Consider the following 19,811-nt stretch of genomic DNA (forward strand, 5'->3'; position numbering starts at 1 on the left):
CAGTTCTCCAACTTTAGCAACCTGAGGACACTCATTTTGATTTAAAAATTTTCTGGGACCCCCAAACTTGCCCTGCCCCCTTCTCCCTTCTCCGAGGCCCTGCCCCCACTCACACCATCCACCCTCCCTCCATCACTCGCTGTCTCCCACCCTCACTCATTTTCACCAGGCTGTGGGGTGCAGGAGAGGGTCCGGGGTGTGGACTCTGGGAGGGAGTTTGGGTGTAGGAGGGGGGTGGGGTTCAGGCCTGGGAGAGAGTTTGGGTGCGGGAGGAGGTGCGGGGTGCAGACTCTGGGAGGGAGTTTGGGTGTGGGACAGGGTACAGGCTCTGCGAGGGACTTTGGGTGCGGGGTGCAGACTCTGGGCTGGGGCAGGGAGTTGGTGTGGAGGAGGGGGTCAGGGCTCTGGCCAGGTGGCGCTTACCTTGGGCGGCTCCCGAAAAGCGACTGGCACATCCCTCTGGCAGCGGCTCCTAGGCGGGGTGGGGCAGGGGGTCTCTGCTTGTTGCCCCCTGCCTGCAGGCACTGGCCTGGCCAATGGGAGCTGCAGAGTTGGCGCTCAGGATGGGGGCAGCGTGCGGAAACCCCCATAGCCTCAGGGACATGCCATCCACTTCCAGGAGTGGCACAGAGCCGGGGCAGGTAAGAAGCCTGCCTTCGCCCCACTGCACTGCCAGACTTTTAGCGTGCAGGAGGCACTGGGAGGGAGGGGAAGGAGTTGAGGGAGAGAGGGAAGGAGGGAGGGAGGGGGAGGAGTTGATCAGCGGGGCATGTGGACCCCCTGGAGTTCCCTCAGGGTTCCCCAGGGGTCCATGGACCCCAGTTTGAGAAACGCTGCTCTAAATCTCATAGAAAGTGCTACTCAGCTTCCAAACCATCCTTATTTATTAGAAGTAAAATATTCCTTAACATTACCTTTGTTTTCTGGCACTCATAGTCACATATATGTTAAATTATTAAATGTACCCCACCACAAATACTTCCAAAGGAGCAATAAATAACATGTCTATGTACGCTATCCTTGGGGAGTTTGGCACAAGTCTATTTTAAAGACGCACATGCCCAACCCTCTCCCCCTTTCCTCCCTGGGTTACTCAAGATCAGGCAACACTCACCTGTGTGCCTGGCCGCCTGATGCTGACAGTAAAGGAAATCCTGAGTATCCCAGTAGTAATACTGGATAGGTGGGAATCTTCCATCCATACCTCTGCTGTAGTCCTTTTACTTGTAAAGGAAATTAATCTTGGCAGTGCCTACCCCTGGCTGGGCCCTGTACACACTCAATGACATGCCTTGGGAGCCTCCAGGAATAAACCTGAGCTAATCTGTGCAATGGATCTAACTCAAAAGTACCAATTATGACCAATATACACTTAAATAAGCATTAACACACCTTTACTTAAAAAATTAAGAAAACATGATATAACAGACTGAGATTAATTAAAATGTTGCAACCAATTTAAATCAGCAAGGGGCATTTCAGTAAATCAATTAATAAATGCAGTTTGCAGTAGTAAATAAAACAATCACCATTCACACCATCCCTGAGTGTGCACTCCCCTGAATTTCAGAGTTTTACACGCTTCTGTGGGCATACTTAAAGATCTTGAAGCTGGGGACAGAACTCTCTTGGTCCAGTAAAACAGTCCAGTCAATGCAACTGACAGAGCAATTCTAACTTGAGATCATTCCATGCAGCATTTGCCCTCTGAAGAAGGAAATTGTTTTAACCAGAGGTCAGTAACCCTGGATTCTGGCTAGACGATAAGACCACTTTGGTCTCTTCTCAAACTCAGGCAGCTCCTTAAAGTCTCTTTGCTACCCTCCTTCCCTTGCAAGCACTTTCCCAAACTACAAAGATGGTGATTACTAGGGTTCTAGGGTTACCATTCGTCTGGATTCTGCCAGACATGTCCGGCTTTTTTGAGTTAAAAATAGTGTCCGGGGGGAATTTGTAAATGTCCGGATTTCCCCCCCATGCAGAGTGCGCGCGCTGACAGGGCAGCCGGCTGGATCGTGCCACTCACACGGGGCTCTGGCAGCCAGAGCCCCTCCTCCGCTTCCTCCTCCTCTCCCCTGCAACTTGAGATCACTCCCCTCCTCTCTCTCCCTCCCTCCCCCTCCCTGCATTCGCAGATCACTGGCCGGCCGTTCGCCTCGGGCCTCCGGCAGTCTGGAGCTCCTCCCCCTGCTCCCCCCTCCCCTGCTGCCCAGTGCGCCGCTCCACAGCACTCTGTTCTGAGCGGCGCGGTAAGGGGGCCAGGGGGTCGGAGAAGGGGCAGGGAGGTTCTGGAGGGGGCAGTCAAGAGACAGGGAGCAGGGTTGGATGGGTCGGGAGTTCGGGGGGGGGCTGTCTGGGGGTTGGGGGTGTAAGGTTCTGGGCAGTCAGGGTACAGGTAGGGGGTAGGGTCCTAGGGGGGCAGTTAGGGTGGGGGGGTCTCAGGAGAGGGCAGTTAGGGGACAAGGAACAGGGAGGCTTAGGTAGGGGATGGGGTTCTGGAGGGCAGTTAGGAGCAGGGGTCCCAGGAGGGGGCAGTCAGGGGACAGGGAGCAGAGGGGTTTAGATGGGTCGGGAGTTCTGGGGGGGGCTGTCAGGGGGTGGGGAGTGGTTGGATGGGGCGTGGGAGTCCCTGGTGTCTGTCTGGGGGGTGGGGGTGTGGATAAGGGTTGGGGCAGTCAGGGGACAGGTAGGGGGTAGGGTTCTAGGGGGCCAGTTAGGATGGGGGAAGGGGCAGGGACGGGGCTAGGGCAGGGCTAGGGCGGGGCTCCTCCCATCCTCTTTTTTGATTGTTGAAATATGGTAACCCTAGTGATTACTCACACTGCCTGCACTGCAAGCCCACTGCAGTTAGTTCTGTGCACAGCAACAGTCTCTGTCCTGGGTCCAGTGAAGCCCACCAAGAGCCTCTGAGGCTCCTTGCTTACTCAAAGCCCCAGCAGACTCTCAGCAGCAGCTTCTGGCTTGGACTGAGCTCCACAAAGCAATTTCAGCTCCCCTGACCTGGATCTTGGCTCCCCTCCACCACATGCTCTCTCTGTAGCCCCTGAAAGTCTCTCTCTCTTCCCCAAGGCATCATTGGAGTTGTAGCCACCAAGGCTAGATTGCAGCACTCAGGATCTTCCCAACTGGAACACTCCCAGTAAAATTCAGACGTCCCTCTAATAGAGGGTGCCTAGGGCCTATATTAAACCAAGAGATAAACAACGAGTGGCCTATAAAGAAGCAAGCGTATTTGTTGAAGTGAAAAGATTATGATGTGTATGACAAAGATGGATGATTTGGGAATTCATTCCAATCATACTTCCCCTCCACCCTAAAACTCCACAGTGAGCATGCTGAGTCACATCCTCAGCTGATACAAAACATTTCCATTGACTTCAACTGATTTACACCAGCGGAGTACCAGACCTTTACTGCCCTCAACCTACATCTTTTTCACTTCAGTGCACGTCTTCTCTATTTTCTACCTGGCCTGGAACAGATTGGCAGTTTATTTTTCCTTTTTTGGAAATATAAGAATATTTCCTCCCTTAAGGGTGATGCTAAAAGTTATCCAGTATGGGAGATAAAGGACGGATAAGTGGAAATATTGTCTTCCTCCATCAATTTTCACTAGTGAGACCATCACAAGCAATCAGACAACATCCTTTTGAACGTGATGTTTTAGTCAAGGACAAATCAAAATGATGCAAAAGGAAAATTACAAGGAAGGTTTACCAAATGTTATCCCATATTGATCTCACAAAGCCCTTCACGAAGCAGACAAATGCAAAGCATTGACAGGAAAACATTTTCAATGACTCAACAGTCAACAGAGAGCCAACAAAGTGACAGCAGCAGCACATTTCCTATGTTGGAGAAAACTGACCTCATTAGCAAAGAGATGGCTGTGACTCTGGGGGAGGGTATGACTAAATCACAAGACAGTCCATTCAGCAGAGTAAATCTGAAAGTGAAAGATCATTGGACTCACTTGGGTCAAAGATTTACAGCATGCATAGTCCTGCTTTAAGTTAGAAGACTGTATGACGAATTCATTGTATATGCAGGTGGATGGAGACAGGTATTTTGAAATGAATAAAAAGAAAGAAATGGAAAAGAGATCAGGATTTACAGTAGAATTGAAGTTACCTTTCTGAGTGTTTGAGGACAGATGTCTCTGGTCAGATCCTCAGCTATTGCAAATCAGCATAGCTTCACTGAAGCCCATGGAGCTACTACATTCAAGCCCAGTTGAGAATTTGAACTAATTATCTCAAAATAACAATGAAGATTTATACATGGCGAGAAAGCTTTCCAGTTGCTTTCCTAATGGGTACCTTCATTAAAGACACTGCCTGAGGTCCCAATCCTGCTGTCAGTGAAATCATTGGCAGTTTTGCAATTTACTCTGGTGGGAAGAAAAGTGGACTCTAAATGAGGACCTTAATCTAGGACTGAGAAAAATATAGCATATATCATGCTTTAATGAAGGCTAATAAAACAGTTATTATTCAGTTTTTAAGAACTTTGGATGATGCTGACGAGTCTGAGGTTTGCTAAGTTTGTTGCTAGAGTTATTGAATGGGTGACCCCTACATGAAGAAAATACCAAACTCAGATTTATAGAAGCATTTCCACTGGAATAAGCAAGAGGATTAAAAAGGTCTGTCAGAGAACTGAGACAATTCCAGCTAAAAATGGTTCCATGCTGTCTGGGGCAGGATTTTTATTTTTTATGATTAATACTCAAGAGCATTTTCAAAACATCACTTTCAGAGAACATCTAAAAGTGGTTCATATTAATTACATCATGATCCAAGATTACATTACAGTAGTATTGTTATTCTTGCTGTCTGCAGAATATTTTTAAATACAAAACCTGCCCTAATAAAAAGCTTGTTAACATAGTGAACTTCTGACTTTTTTGGTAGGCAATATGGGTTTCCTTAATTCATTTTCATTATTGATGGAGCATCAGAATTAACTTTTTATTGAATTTCATTTGCCTTAAACTTAAATAATCAAAAAAAAAGCATAATTGGTTGTTTTGTAAGGAACAAAATGCAATATGCAGATATCTACAAACCATCAATTTGTTTAGAGAAACATATTTCATTTGCTGACATTTTTCAAATTTCACATGCATAAAAGAGATTTGCTGAGGACTTTGTATTGAAAGTTTGCCATGTTTATCAGGAAATTTGACAGTAATGCATCTTAAATGAATACATAAAAATATCAATTGGCCGGCTACTGTGATAGATATATTAAACATTCAATAGGTATTAAATCAAACATCCCAAACAGTAAAGTCTGTGATTTTTATAACATTTTTTGCTTGAAATAATGTTTTGTTCCTGGAAGACATTAAAACACATAGTGTTTTAAAAGACCTGTTTATATTTAGAATAATTGACAGATTTCTTGAACTGGCAAACAGTAATGTGGAAATAATTGTAATTTATTCTTTCCTGTTCTTATCTAGTTCAGTCAGAAAGTTTGTGTGTGTGTACGTACATGCATGCTTGCAAACATCAACAGACCCAATGACATTACTAACAAACAATTTTGCTGACTCTAGTACAGTAAAATCCTTCAGCATCTTCAGTTTTCTTCTAGAATAGCTCCCTAACAGATGGCAACTTGTCATTGCCAATGGCTTGCTACCCTGGAAAGCCTAAAGGATCCATGCAGAGCTTGACACTTTTATTCCTCTTCCTAAGTCATCTAGCAGAAGAAGCCAGTAATGACCTCTTTCTTTTCACAGATGATTCCACCTTATGTCAGCTGATTTCTTCCAAATCACATTGTGCCCATTCTACTGTAAGTGTGCCAACAGGGCCATACATTATTTGACAGCTAAGCTATACACTAACTAGTTGCCTTTGGTGAAAGCAAAATACAAAAGGCAAATTTCTCTAGCTGCCGGTGCTGCTATTGGTCATCACTGCAAGCAACATCACTTCTTTTCTGATCATTCCATCAGCTTTGTGAATATTATTTTAGACATATGACTAGACACAGCAAGCAAATGGCTTTGAACCACTTTGAGAGTAATTAAGCATGAAGCGTAGCTGTGGGCTTTATTTGATCCAGACTGGTCATTCTATTAGTAATACACTCCATACAAGGTCTTTATGCCATTATATTTTCCTGGGATAGATTTTTAAAGCTCCATCCTAAATACTCAGATTTCATAGCATTCTATTTAAGATTAAATTGGAAAGATATAATTGTGATTCATTGAAAACATTTTAAAGACTATATATACAGGGTTTTTTTTTTCCCTGCAGTGTATCTGTGTAGGTTTAACAGAGCTCCACTGAACACTGAGGAATTCACTTCAATATTTCTTATACCTGAAGTGGAACAGGCACATTAAGACCAAGGTAAATAAGGTGAATCTCAGGTCAGTCATCCTCTACCAATCTAGAGGATGGATCTAAAGACTCTAGAAATCTTCCTTCTGTTCAATGGAAGCAAGGCAGCCATGCGTAAGACTGTCCTCAAATCAGTGATAAAATATGATTTCTCTCTTAAACTCTTGAACCATGTCCAGCCTATTTGCAGAGATTTACCTTGTAAGTTTAACACTTGACAGATCAAGTGTTCATTAGGATATACTGTATTATGAAAAAGATTTTTGTTAAGATCATTTTTATTGAAGCTCATAGTATTGGGGTCTAATTCCTTCTTTCTACAATATGGTTTGTTAAGGAGTAAATTGCCAGTTTGAAAATTAGTGCATTGATATTCACAGAAAATCCCATATCCACTCAAGTACAATTTGGAAATGTTATGCTGTAAGTCACCTTCACAGTTAAATGAAGGCATCATATCATGTCAGGGTCACAGAACACATATATATATATATATATATATATATATATATATATATATATATATATATATATATATATATATATATAAATTTCCTTTTCAACAAACCATAAACCTATCATATACATATTTCTAACCCATATTACTGTACAAAAATGCTTTCCCACATAGACTTCTGATCTCACTTATACTGGTGTAAAACAGAGGTAACTCCATTCAGGTCAGTGGAGCTACACTGGTGCAAAAGCAGTGCAAGTGTGATCAGAATTAGGCCATAGTATAGTGAAGCAAGTTACGTTGGGAGGTGGCCAGACTGCACTAAAGCATAATCATTAATTGCTAGAGTAGTGTGGTTCCTCAAAATAAAAGCCTTTTTGTTGGGTAGAGTTTGATAGAACAAAGTAAACTGTTAAGCTATAAGAACAGGAGTACTTGTGGCACTTTAGAAACTAACGAATTTATTTGAGCATAAGCTTTCGTGGGCTACAGCCCACTTCTTCGGATGCATAGAATGGAACATATATTGAGGAGATATATATACACATACAGAGAGCATGAAAAGGTGGGAGTGGTCTTACCAACTCTTAGAGGCCAATTAAGTTGGTAAGACCACTCCCACCTTTTCATCCTCTCTGTATGTGTATATATATCTCCTCAATATATGTTCCATTCTATGCATCCGAAGAAGTGGGCTGTAGCCCACGAAAGCTTATGCTCAAATAAATTTGTTAGTCTCTAAGGTGCCACAAGTACTCCTATTCTTTTTGCAGATACAGACTAACACGGCTGCTACTCTGAAACCTGTTAAGCTATATTGTGCCATTACTCTGTCCCAATTAATAGACTATTATAATAGACTCGAACCACCTCTTCCCACCAGCTCTTTTCAGATTTTAGACTTGTGCTCAGATATGCTGAATGATTTCAAAATGTTGCAGGTGGAGAGACAAGAGACAGATTACACCCTCAATTCAAAAGGGTAAATCTGGAATAACTGCATTGGCAACATTAGTTGAATGTAGAATCCGTGTCATTAAGAGCCCCCATTTACCACAAATATTACTTTACCAAGAGTATGTTCTATGCCTCCAAAAGCCCATGCAGAAGTTCATTACCAAGGTCCCAGGTCAGGAAGGCACTGAAGGTTGTGCTTAATTTTAAGCATGTGGTTACATGTACCATTGAGTCAGGACCCAAATGCTGAAGAAATGAACTGGTTATTAGTGCCATACAACCTGATCAAGTCAAACCACAAAAGTACTCAAAATTAGCTGCAGTTCAAGTTTGAACTGCATTTGCAAATGGAGAGTGGTGAGACTTTTTTTTTTTCACCCTAATAGATCAGTGGAAGTATTTTGTTATTTATTTTTGCTGCATCATGACACACCCAAACTCTTTCAGCATCCTGCTTGTAGACTTGGTTCATTGGGACATTTTGCTCGAAAAGTTGCATGCTATTTCTGCTGCATACCTAATTGGCTGAGCCTGTTCCATTTGGTCAGGAGTGAGTTTAGTTTAGCAGACTCCCTCCCAGTTTTTTGTTCAGAGGTTGTAAACTAATAATTTGCTACTGGACTAATTTAGCAACAAATTACAACATCTCCTGCACTGTACAGCTCAGAGTCAGTGCACTGAGGGTTGGAGCCAAGTCTCCATTCTCTGTTACTCCCCGCCCACTTGCTTGAGCGAGTAGGGGAGGAGCAGGTGCATAGAGTCTACTTAATCCTGCAAAGCAGGACCTCATGCTCAGATAGCCCATGGAGGAGTGTAAGGGAAGTTCTTAGCCCCTAGCATCTCTGCGCTGGCATATAGTCCAAATCGCTAGCCCATTGAGTTCAATGGGATTATTTTGAATTAAGGCCCTACTCCATGATATTAGTTAATGAGAGCACTGAAAATACACATGTACTGAAACACAAATTGTACAATTTAGGAGTAAGTGCAAGTTAGTTTTTCTCCTTTTAACAAAGCGGTTTATTTTTATAATTTAGTATTTACTCTAGAGTAGGGATGGGCAAAACTAGGCTAGGTTATGTTTCGCTAAGGATCTTATTTTGCAAATCCAAAAGTTAAACAGGTGGTACAGAGCTAAATTCCATTCTATCAAAACTCCTAGGATTAGTTAATGGAATAAATCAATCTGGTTTTGGCCATTGACTATTAGGCCTAACTTTATTCAATGTGGGAAAAATATAAGCATTTGAAGGTATAAATGAATATGTGCAACAAGTGTGAGTGCTAACTATTTCAATAGGTTATGTTTTCATTAGAGAGATTTTTGACTGACACAAGTATTTCCCAAGTTCTTGCATGTCAAGTAGGACAGTATAATAGTGGTGTGTTTATTCTAATCCTAGATATACTATAAATTAGAAGCAAACATTTCTTGTGAGTTAAAATGAGAAATATGGGGACCTCTATGATTAGGCAAATATGTACTGGTAGCTTACCTATAGGTTAGGAAGGCAGCCTCTTGCATGGAGGTAATTGAATTTTTATGCAGTGAGGGATTCCACATTGTGGCTATTGGAAACATAAAGCTGTTCAGCTTTTTTATTTTCTTCCTTGTGGTTTGTGTTATTCAGAAGCTGCTACCCTTTTTTTAAAAAAAGCCCATTTAAAAAAAAAATCTTTATATTTCTTTGGCAAAATGAAGTCCCTGTCCTGTTGCAATGTCTTAGGTCATGCCATGTTCTGTGATCTGACCTAACCCACAGCAATATGAAGTCTGTAACACAAAAATAACAAATAGCCGGTATTTTTTTTCCCCTCAGAAAGCATGGATATGGATAATTATCTAGGAACAGTGGGTGGAAGCAGTTAATGGGCATTTTGCTGCTGGCACTTCTTTGATGAAAATACTGCGAAGCAAAGCCCGACATGGGGAAATCATTATTTAACCTGATGTGACTGGATACAGTTTGACAGATATCATTCAGCTGCTGACCTGTAATGGAAATGTGAAAAATCCATTGTCAAAGCAAGGTTAATTCTTGTTCCGTGATAATCACCAAACCACTGCAAATATAAAGCGGATGCTTTCTTTGCAAATTGTTATTTAAAATACAGTGTTTTCAGACTTTCACAGGGTGCATTGGTGGCTTACTCCCACACTATTGAGTGGTATTTTATTTCCTTTTTATAAAAAGGATCCTTAGGGAATGAGCTGAGTATCTGGGCAGTAAGAGATTCTTCCTGGCTTGTGTTTGTGAAGGAGAAACACATAGGGGGAAAAAACGTTCTTTTCAGTCGCATAAGACCCTAATAAGTGTGAATCAACAAAAATATAAATCTAATTGGCTACACTTTGAAAGCTATTTGACCATGACAGGTGACAGCTATGATGCTCATAAACAGCTCTACACTCGAAACATTATTATGTGGGAATGAGAAACAGTCCAAAAGGAATATATAAACAACATCACAGCATTACATCACAGAGTGACATATTGATTAGAGCTGAACTGAACAGTTTGAATTAGATTTGGGTCATGTGGTGAGTGGCTTTCCAGACAAGGCCAGAGATCTGAAAGACTCTGGCTGACATTTTGAAAAATGCCAGAAGGAACGGAAAGCTTGGTTCCAGCTTCCCTCCCACTCCTTCCTCCCTATCACCCTTTGCCCCAATAAAACTTGAAACACTTGGCTGTAAGACAAATAGCTCCTTTCCACCTGCCCTTGTGTAGTTTCACATTTCTGTGTGCAGTAATGTCATTACACTTGATACCAATATGAAGAATATACTAGCTTGAGGTGGTACATCATTTTCTACAATCTCAGCTGGAGGCACGTTTTTTCCAAACTGGCACAGCTTGAATATTGATAAGATACAATTAAAATTTTTGACTAACAGAATTGAAAAATTAGCAGTCGTTATAATTAATAATAATGCATGTATTTCTAAAGGATCCCTGGCCCTCTACTAAGCCATTTAGGGAATTTTACAACACAACATTCAGTAAAAGCAGATTTCAACATGAATGGTTTAGTGAAGATGGATCATTGTGGGTGTGCCAAAATGGGTTCAGTGTGTAGTTACAGTTCATAAGCCAATAAGAGAGTGTGATGTAACATATATCCCCACTCATGGCACTGGCTAAGTCATTGAGATATGAACACTTACATTGTTTCCTCCTTCGGGCTGTTAAATAGTGCAGGTTCACAATATTTTGTGGCCACCGAAAAAGTAAAGAGGAACTTCAGACCTGGCTTTGTAAGAGTGGATGCTGAGGGCTTTATAATGTTTCCCCACTCACCTTTTCTTGCTTTCTAGCAGGCCTTAAGAGAAAGAAAAATGGCCAATAATAGATGCATCTGTTGGAGCCTTAGAAGGCTAGTGATCGTTGAGTTGTGATATCCCTCAGAATGAGCTATAAGGAGGAGATTTGGGCCAACATTTCAGAAAGGGCTAGTGATTTTTAATGGACCAATATTTGGACACCCAATTTGAGATGCCTAAAAGGATCTTTAAAAAGATGTAAGCAACTGCCCTATGAAAATCCCCTTTAAGGTGTCTCAGATTCAAACATTAAGGCACCCAGATCTGCTAGTTACTTTTATAAACCTAGTCTTGAATTGCAACCAGGGTCTGCACCATTAAAATCTTTATACACTGACAACAAATATAAAGGACAGAGGGTGGGCATAATATGATCATTGTTATTGAAATAAATGCACAAGCTACAAGCTGAAGTGATTCACTGCAGGCAGCCTTGTTCGATGGTGCTTCAATACGCAAGCCTTCATGTCGTGAGGTCATGTGTTGTTATTGCATGGTCATCACTAGATACATAAGGCGTGCAGGCACCACAGTTTACATGATGGAAAACACTTGTACTGCAACTGACTCTCGGTTTTTGAGATGAAAGATGCATGGTTAAAATAACAAGATTCTTAAATGACTCATAAATTCATAAAATAGTAAATTTCTCTCATGTATTAAGCATCTGTGTTTTTAGATTATTTCACCTTTTATTTATGAGCTTGCACTTTCCAAAGTCAGATTTAGTTAGTTAGTTTCTGGCCAACACTAACCTCTGTTTCTTTCTTTCTATTATTTCTCTGACCTCACTGCTGTTTACAACTGTCACCCAAATGAATGTCATCTGTGGATTTCATTATCTCATTAACTTGCTGTTTACTGCCTCCTGTAGTTAATTAATTAAGTTGTTAAATAAAACTAAAACTAATACTTGCAGCATTAGACACTGCACCCATTGCAGTTTATCATTTCCCTGTTGTTATGAGCATTCTGTCCAAACAACTGTTGCTATTCAGACAAATCTGAAATAAGTTTTCAGATAAGATCTTGTAAAATAGGTTCAAATGCTTTGCTAAAATATAAATATATTGGATCTACTACATTCTCTTCATCTACATAATAATAATAATGTATTTGTTATTGCTAACAAAAACAATCAAGTTTGTCTGCAAAGATTTATTTTTTATTAATTCATGCTTGTCCCATTATTCTTCAAGATGGTCAAGATTTTCATTCACTCAGTATTTGTTAATTTTACTTAGAAATTCCCTAATAATTCAAATACCTGGGTTCAGTGTTGAGTTATGATTGAACATGGATGTGGATGTTAGGAGTCGTATGAAGAGAGGTTAGTGCAAATGGAGAGAGTTGACGGGAATTCTTGGTAATAGGAATATGCCAAGTAAACTAAAAAGCAAAGTATATAAGACCATGATTAGAACAGCCATGACGTATGGGTGAGAATGCTGGCCTATGAGGAAGAGAGAAGAGCAACTACTTCGCACTGCCAAAATGAGAATGCTCAGGTTGATGCTGGATAAAACAAAAGCTGGTAGGCTCTGCAGTGAAATGGTATGAGCCATGATACAGGTAGCCCCCATCATGGAAAAGCTTAGAGAGCATTGACTGAGATGGTTCGGTAATGTGAGACAATGAGACATGGGATACATTGGTCAGAGAGTACAAGGTCTAGTAATTATGGGACAAAGATCATGAGGAATACCTAGAAAAAGTGGTTCAAGATGATGAAGGCAAACATGAAGAAGGTTGGTGTTAGCCGGGAAGACATACTTGACAGGAATGCTTGGAGATGAAGAACAAGAACAGCCAACCTTGACTTGGGATAAGGAAAAGGTGAAGAAGAATTAGAAACTCCCTGGATCATTCTTCCCCGCCCCTTTTGAAAAGTACTACTACATTTGTTTTTCTCTGATTCCGAACATACCACTGCAGTTCTCTATGACTTTGCAAATTACACTGTTATTGGGAGGGTAGGTTCTCTTAGGGATCATCACATACAACAATTGTATCACTTTAACTGTGCTGGTGTAGTTAAAGTAATGCAGCCCCCTAGTGTGGATGCATCAGAGCTGGTAGGAAAAAGATTTTCCTGTCCTAAAAAAAAAAAAAGAGATTTCAAAATATCTTCTGCTCTGCCTCAGGACAAAATCAAGATATTTGGAAATGTTTAATTTATATCAGTATGAGTACTGTGCCTGAGAATAGCAAATATTCCGGTGGCTACGGTACTCACTTGGGGGTAGTCGGAGATCTGGGTTCTAGTGCCTGTTCCAAATCAAGAAGAGGAGAGACTTAAACCTGGGTCTTCCAAATTCCACATGATGCTCTAACCACCAGGCCATTATTATTCTGTGGTGGGACACTCACTCATTAGTTTTGACAAGAAATTTCATCCAGGCCCTGGAAAACCTTCCCTATGAGTTTTGTCTGAACCGGTAAGTTGTCATTAAAAGTTTTGGTTTTGATGAATCAGCATTTTCTGACAAGAAATATTTCATCAAAACATTCCCAACCAGCTCTGGGATGCAGTCATACCAGTATGAAGGTGCTTAGATCAATATAGCTATTCCCATATAGGAAGGGGCACTGGTATAAGGCACCTTTATACTGGCATAACTATGTTCATCATAGGGATTTTCAAATGAACTATTCCTGTAGAAATTCATACCCCTAATTAAAATAATTCAGTCAGTGCAAGAATTGTGTGTAGAACAGACCCCTCCATTGAAGTCAGTGGTAAAATGCCCATTGACTTCAATGGGGGAAGCGCTAGGCAATGAAGAGTGCTTTTGAAAAAAACACCATTAATACCTTAGGATGTATTTCATCTTCAATGGTGGGTTTGTATACATTCATATTTCCTAATCTGCCCATTATCAACCGCTCTGTGCAGCCCAAAGCAGAGGAGCGGAGCTATGGTCCCCTCTACACCAGCCTGAAGAGTAAGACAAACACAAGAAGAGGAGCAGGTTATTTACACTTCATGTACACCAGTCACACTCCCTTCCCAAGTTCCCTTTGGGGTGGGGTGATGGAACTCCAAGTAGCGCTGAGCGTTAAAGGCACAATCTAGCCCTTGGTCCGTACTAACTCCATTTACTATTTTTCTTGCCATATTTGCCCTGCAAATCCAGCAAGTAAAAAATCCAACCAGAAGAGGACAAAGAATCACAAAAATGTAGGGCTGGAAGGGCTTTCTAGTCCATATTCTCTACACTAAGGCGGGACAAAGTATAGCGTGGCCATCCCTGACAGGTGTTTGTCTAATCTGTTCTTAAAAGCCTCCAATGATGGGGCTCCTATAACCTCCTTTATATGCCTATTCCAATGCTTAACTATCCTTTTAGTTAAAAAAGATGTTTCCTATGAAACTTAAATTTCGCTTGCTGCAAACTAAGCTGATTGCTACTTGTCCTACCCTCAGTGGACATGGAGAATTATCTGATTACAATTCTCTTTAAAACAACCTTTTACATATTTGAAGATTTTCATCATGTTCCTCCTCAGCCTTCTCTTCTCTAGACTAAACCTGCCCAATTCTTTCAATCTTTCTTCATATGGCATGTTTTCTGACCCTCTTATCATTTTGGTGCTCTCCAATTTTTTCACTTTTTTCCATACTGGAAACAGCACTCCAGCTATTGCCTCATCTGTGGTGAGTAGAGTGGAACTACCTCCTGTGTCTTACATATGACACTCCTGTTAACACATCCCAGAATTGCATTTGTCATTTTTGCAATAGCATCACATTGTTGATTCATATTCAATTTGTGATCACCGATAACCCTAAATCTTTTTCTGCAGTACTTTGGCCTAGCATTCCTCATTTTGGAGTTGTGCATTTGATTTTTCCTTCCTATGTGTAGTACTTTTGCACTTGCCTTTATTGAACTTCATCTTTAGGATTTCATATCAATTGTCCAATTTATCAAGATCATTTTGGATCCTAATCCTGTCCTCCAAAGTGCTAGCAACCCCTCACAGCTTGGTGTCATCTGCAGAGTTTATAAGCATATACTCCACTCCATTTTCCATGTCATTAATTAAAATATTGAATAGTATTGGACCGAGAATAGGCCCCTGAGGGACCCCACTTGATACATTCTCCCTGTTTCTCAATGAACCATTATAAGCTACTCTTTAAGAATGGGTCTTTCAACTAATTATATGCACACCTTATAGTAAATTCATCTAAACCATATTTCCCTAGTTTGATTATTAGAATATCATATGGAACTGTGACAAAAGCCTTACTAAAGTCAAGATATAGCACGTTTACTGCTTCTCCCTATACCCTGGGATGGATACCCTATCAAAGAATAATTAGATTTGTTTGACATGATTTGTCCTTTAAAAATCCATGTTGGCTTTTATTTATCACCTTATTATCCTTTAGGTTTGAATATCCCACATCTGCTCTTTAATGATTAGGAAAACTTTTGGGAAATGTGCTTAATGTAGGGAAGCTACATTTCAGATTTCCTCTGAGAAACCCTATCAAATTGATGAGTGGGGTTTCCCACCCTAAACACCTCTACAAGGCAGAGCTTTAGTCCACCCTATGTTCGGTCTAGTCAGATCCAACACATTCATTTTGCTTGATATATGTAGAGGGTCCTGAATTTCAGTTGCTGGCTCCCCAAAAATAAAAAATTGAGTTGTCCAAACAGCTAAATCATTCCAAGAAAATGTTGGGAAGGAGGGTAAAATATAACTGCATTACCTGCCCAGAAGACACTTAGTGGTAAGTGATTCAGAAGAGCCATGAAGGAGGAGTGGTAGGAGCAAAATAGGGACGTCTGGATGAGGCAAAGAAACCAAAATAAGCCCTTAAGGGTGCTGTTTAGTCAGAAGTCTGTCTCTTCTGGTTTCCTTCCCCATGCTCTTTGTCTTACATAGGGTTTTGTTCCCAAAAATGTGTATTCCCCTCCTTTCCTTCTCTTGGTTTCAAGAAAGGAGATGCAGGGAAGGTGGCCACAAAAGAGTCTAACCTCATCTTCCATCTGCTACAGAGATTACAGAGCAACTCTCCCCTTCCTCAGTGTAATGAGGGACTCAACGGCAGCAATGAGGGCACTAGCGATTTCTTGTTCTGTTCATTCCCACTGGGACACCTGGCACTGGCCACTGTTGGAAGACAGGGTACTGGGCTAGATGGACCTTTGGTCTGACCCAGTATGGTCACTCGTATGTTCTCATGTACCATTCTATGAGAGGGAACATGGCTTATGGGAGGGCTGAGTGTCTTAGAGTGGGGGAGGTGGAAAAAGAAAGGCCAAGTATTCAAACTCAAAGTAAAATTGGATGTGACACAATACTTGGGGCTCCTGCAAAGCAGAACTCCAGGCAGGCCTTTGGCTTTCTGCTTATAGTTGGATATCCACACCTTTTATCTGAGCCACTCATATGTGAGGAAGTTTCAAATAAGTATGTTTCATTTGTCCTACATATCATAATCAGATCATATCTGGGCTGGTCTTATCTAGGACCGTATGTTCCACTTCATAAATTAATACCAAAGCTGTGCAGTTTCAAAGTCAAATGGAGATACAAAGTCCGTACATTCTTCCACTATCTCTCCTCCTTGACCTCAAAAAAACAGCAAAGACTGGAGATCCCCAGCCAGTTCTCTCAGCTGTGGAAGCATATCATGAAGAACATAGTCAGGTGTATCCCAGGGTAGAATTTCACTCTATTTTTTTAATTAATTCCCTTTCTGGTTTTTTTTTTTCTCGATTTTGTTTGTTTGTTATTATAGACTACAGCCTTGCAGTAGAAAAAGAAGACCCTTTAGTTCATCTGGATTAGGTCAGCTCTGCTAGAAATACATATTATACATGGCTCTGATTCTATATATTTTAATAAGACGCTGTAGAGCTCTCTTCTGCTAAATGGGTGCAGAAATACAAATTCCTGAGGAATCGATTAACACAGACTAGAAATGCTAACAATTTATTACCCAACATAAACAGAGATAAGAAATAGGGCACTACTAGAGTTCCTCGCCATTAGAATGGATTTGCTGTTTAAAGGTGGTTGAATGGTGGAAAAAGCACTAATCTTTGAAGGACTTTTTTGTAAAAAAGCAACTAAACTTTCAGGAGAAGAGTCAGAAATTTAGTATGCACAAAGCACAGAAAAGTTTTTAATCTTAGCATGTGCCTCCTTTTTTCATCTGGTAAAGGATAAAGAATATAGTTATTTATATAGGATTATGTGATAATAAGTCCACAGATCATCCTGTTGCATTTTGCATTCTGCAGCTTTGATTCCATGGGTGTCTCTTTTCCTTTCAGCATTATTTATTCAGTCTGTTTAGTTTGCTTTACAGGCTGTGGCAGCATTCATAGGGTAGACCTATTGAACCAAGCTGTAATAGATGTAATACATCAATACATTTGAGCTGAACAGCTTTAATTAGGCCTTCCTGGTCATTTCATCAATTCAGTGGAGTACCATTGGGATTTGGATAACACCATGCCTCCTGTAGTGCATGAGAATTACAGCACTCAAGCAGCGCTCTGCCAGTCACATCACAAGGTTAGACAATCAATGTTAATTCATATAGTTAAGTGTCTGGAATCCAGCACATAAATTTACCCTTAAAGTAATATCTTTGAGACCCTAAAACCTTTTAAACCCTAATGTCAATTTGAAATATAAACTATCCTGAAATCTCTTGCTGCAACATTCTATTCTTGCATGGCAGCAAATGAAAGGTGTACTTAACCTGAAAATGTATGGTTCTCAAATATAATGAATGTATCTCCTGCATTCCTGTGGCAGAGAAGATCTACTAGAACGTGTAGAAATTACTTTAAGTTCAAAATTCTATGTGTACCAGTCTGCTACAGCACTAACACACTTGGCTTGTACTTTGGTTGGTATCTGTGTGTCATAAATAAATGCACAGTATAAATGCATTAATATATGAGAATCCAAAACTTTATATTTAGAAAGGATTATTCAATTTTACTACAAGGTCGGAGTTTTGTTTTGTTTTTGTTTTCCACATACTAACCATTGGAGCAACAATCATAGCCCATTTCTGAAATAAAATTCGTCCCAATTAAAATAACGAATGTTATATTAACATTGAAACCTTTTAATTCTTCTTTTTCTTGCCAAACCTCAAAATGTATTTTCAATTACTAGAGAGGCTACAGAACTGCAAATTTCAGAACTTAGTGATCACACTAAACTAGGCCAACAATTATATTACTTATATATTGCTTATATATTTACCAGCCAGTGTATGATTCATTAAATACATTTTGGCACTTACTATCTTATATCAGGTAAGTTCACCTAATGAGCAGCATAGGCTCTTATTGAAAACAAAAACAAAAAAACACACCTCCTTTTAGGAAAATACTTAATTACATTCTTAACTTTTAAGCATAGGTGTATGTCCCATTGGCTACCTTGGTAATTAAGTAAAATGACCACCGTACTATTCTGAGATGCTAGGCACACCCAATGCATTGTAAAATGAAAACATAATTTGGAACACTGACATATGATTTCATGGATCATCTTTTTGTTCTGTGTTTGTACAGCACTTAGTGTAATATGGTCCTGATACATGAATAGTGCCCCGACATGCTACAGTAAAACAAATAAATAATTAGTGTTATTTAATATATTAATTAATAATAATGGATGTGCACATTTGAACATTAAATTAGAATTCCACGAGGAAAGTTCTAATCTTTCGTGTCTGTTCCAAACTAGTTTTTAACCTCATATATGAATACAATTGCATATTATTTTCACTGAAAATATTTTTATATATATATATATATAGTAAATGAAATAAAGTAAGAGCTGATAAGAATTTATTAAAAGAAATAGGATGATCTGGATAAACATACGAAGCTGAAGGTTTTTTATCATTCAGTAATGTTATATCTTTTGTAGCCTTAATAATGTTTTATATTAGAAACCATGGAGATGAAAACATATTTATTGAGTATGTCTAACATATATGGCTTTTCCTGAAATACCTTTTGCTGCAAATGCAATTAATTGATTTTTTTCCACTTTCTCTTTGTGGAGTGGGGAAGTGAAAATCTCAGAGTGTAATCTAAATACACAGCACTTTATAATTGAGCAAGATCACATGATCAGTACCATATTGTAAACAAGTGTCTCTTTCAGTCTATACGATTTTGCTACTTTTTATAAACAGAAGAGAAAAAAGAACTAGATAAGTTCATGGAGGTTAGGTCCATCAATTGCTATTAGCCAGGAATGGTGTCCCTAGCCTCTGTTTGCCAGAAGCTGGGAATGGGCGACTGGGGATGGATGACTTGATGATTACCTGTTCTGTTCATTTCCCCTGCGGTACCTGGCATTGGCCACTGTTAGATACTGGGCTAGATGGACCTTTGGTCTGACCCAGTATAGCTGCTCTTATGTTCTGATGTCTTAGCTAAGCAAGATTGTAAAAGGCATGGCATATCTGTATACTTTAATTAATAATCAGAAAGCCAGAAAAACACCTTCAGAAAAACAGAAATTAAAACTGTAGTCATCAGTGATGCATATAGCAAGCTAATCTTTGACATCTATGAAAAGATGGGAAAATCAAATGAATTTGAATTTACCATAAAGAACATTACCACCATATTTGATAAAGAAAAGGTAGAGGCAGAGCCTGATAATGTTTGACTTGTAATTATTTTTTTATATATTTAAATAACAG

This window comes from Emys orbicularis, chromosome 1 (genome assembly GCF_028017835.1).
Source record: "Emys orbicularis isolate rEmyOrb1 chromosome 1, rEmyOrb1.hap1, whole genome shotgun sequence".
Lineage (NCBI taxonomy): Eukaryota > Metazoa > Chordata > Testudines > Emydidae > Emys > Emys orbicularis.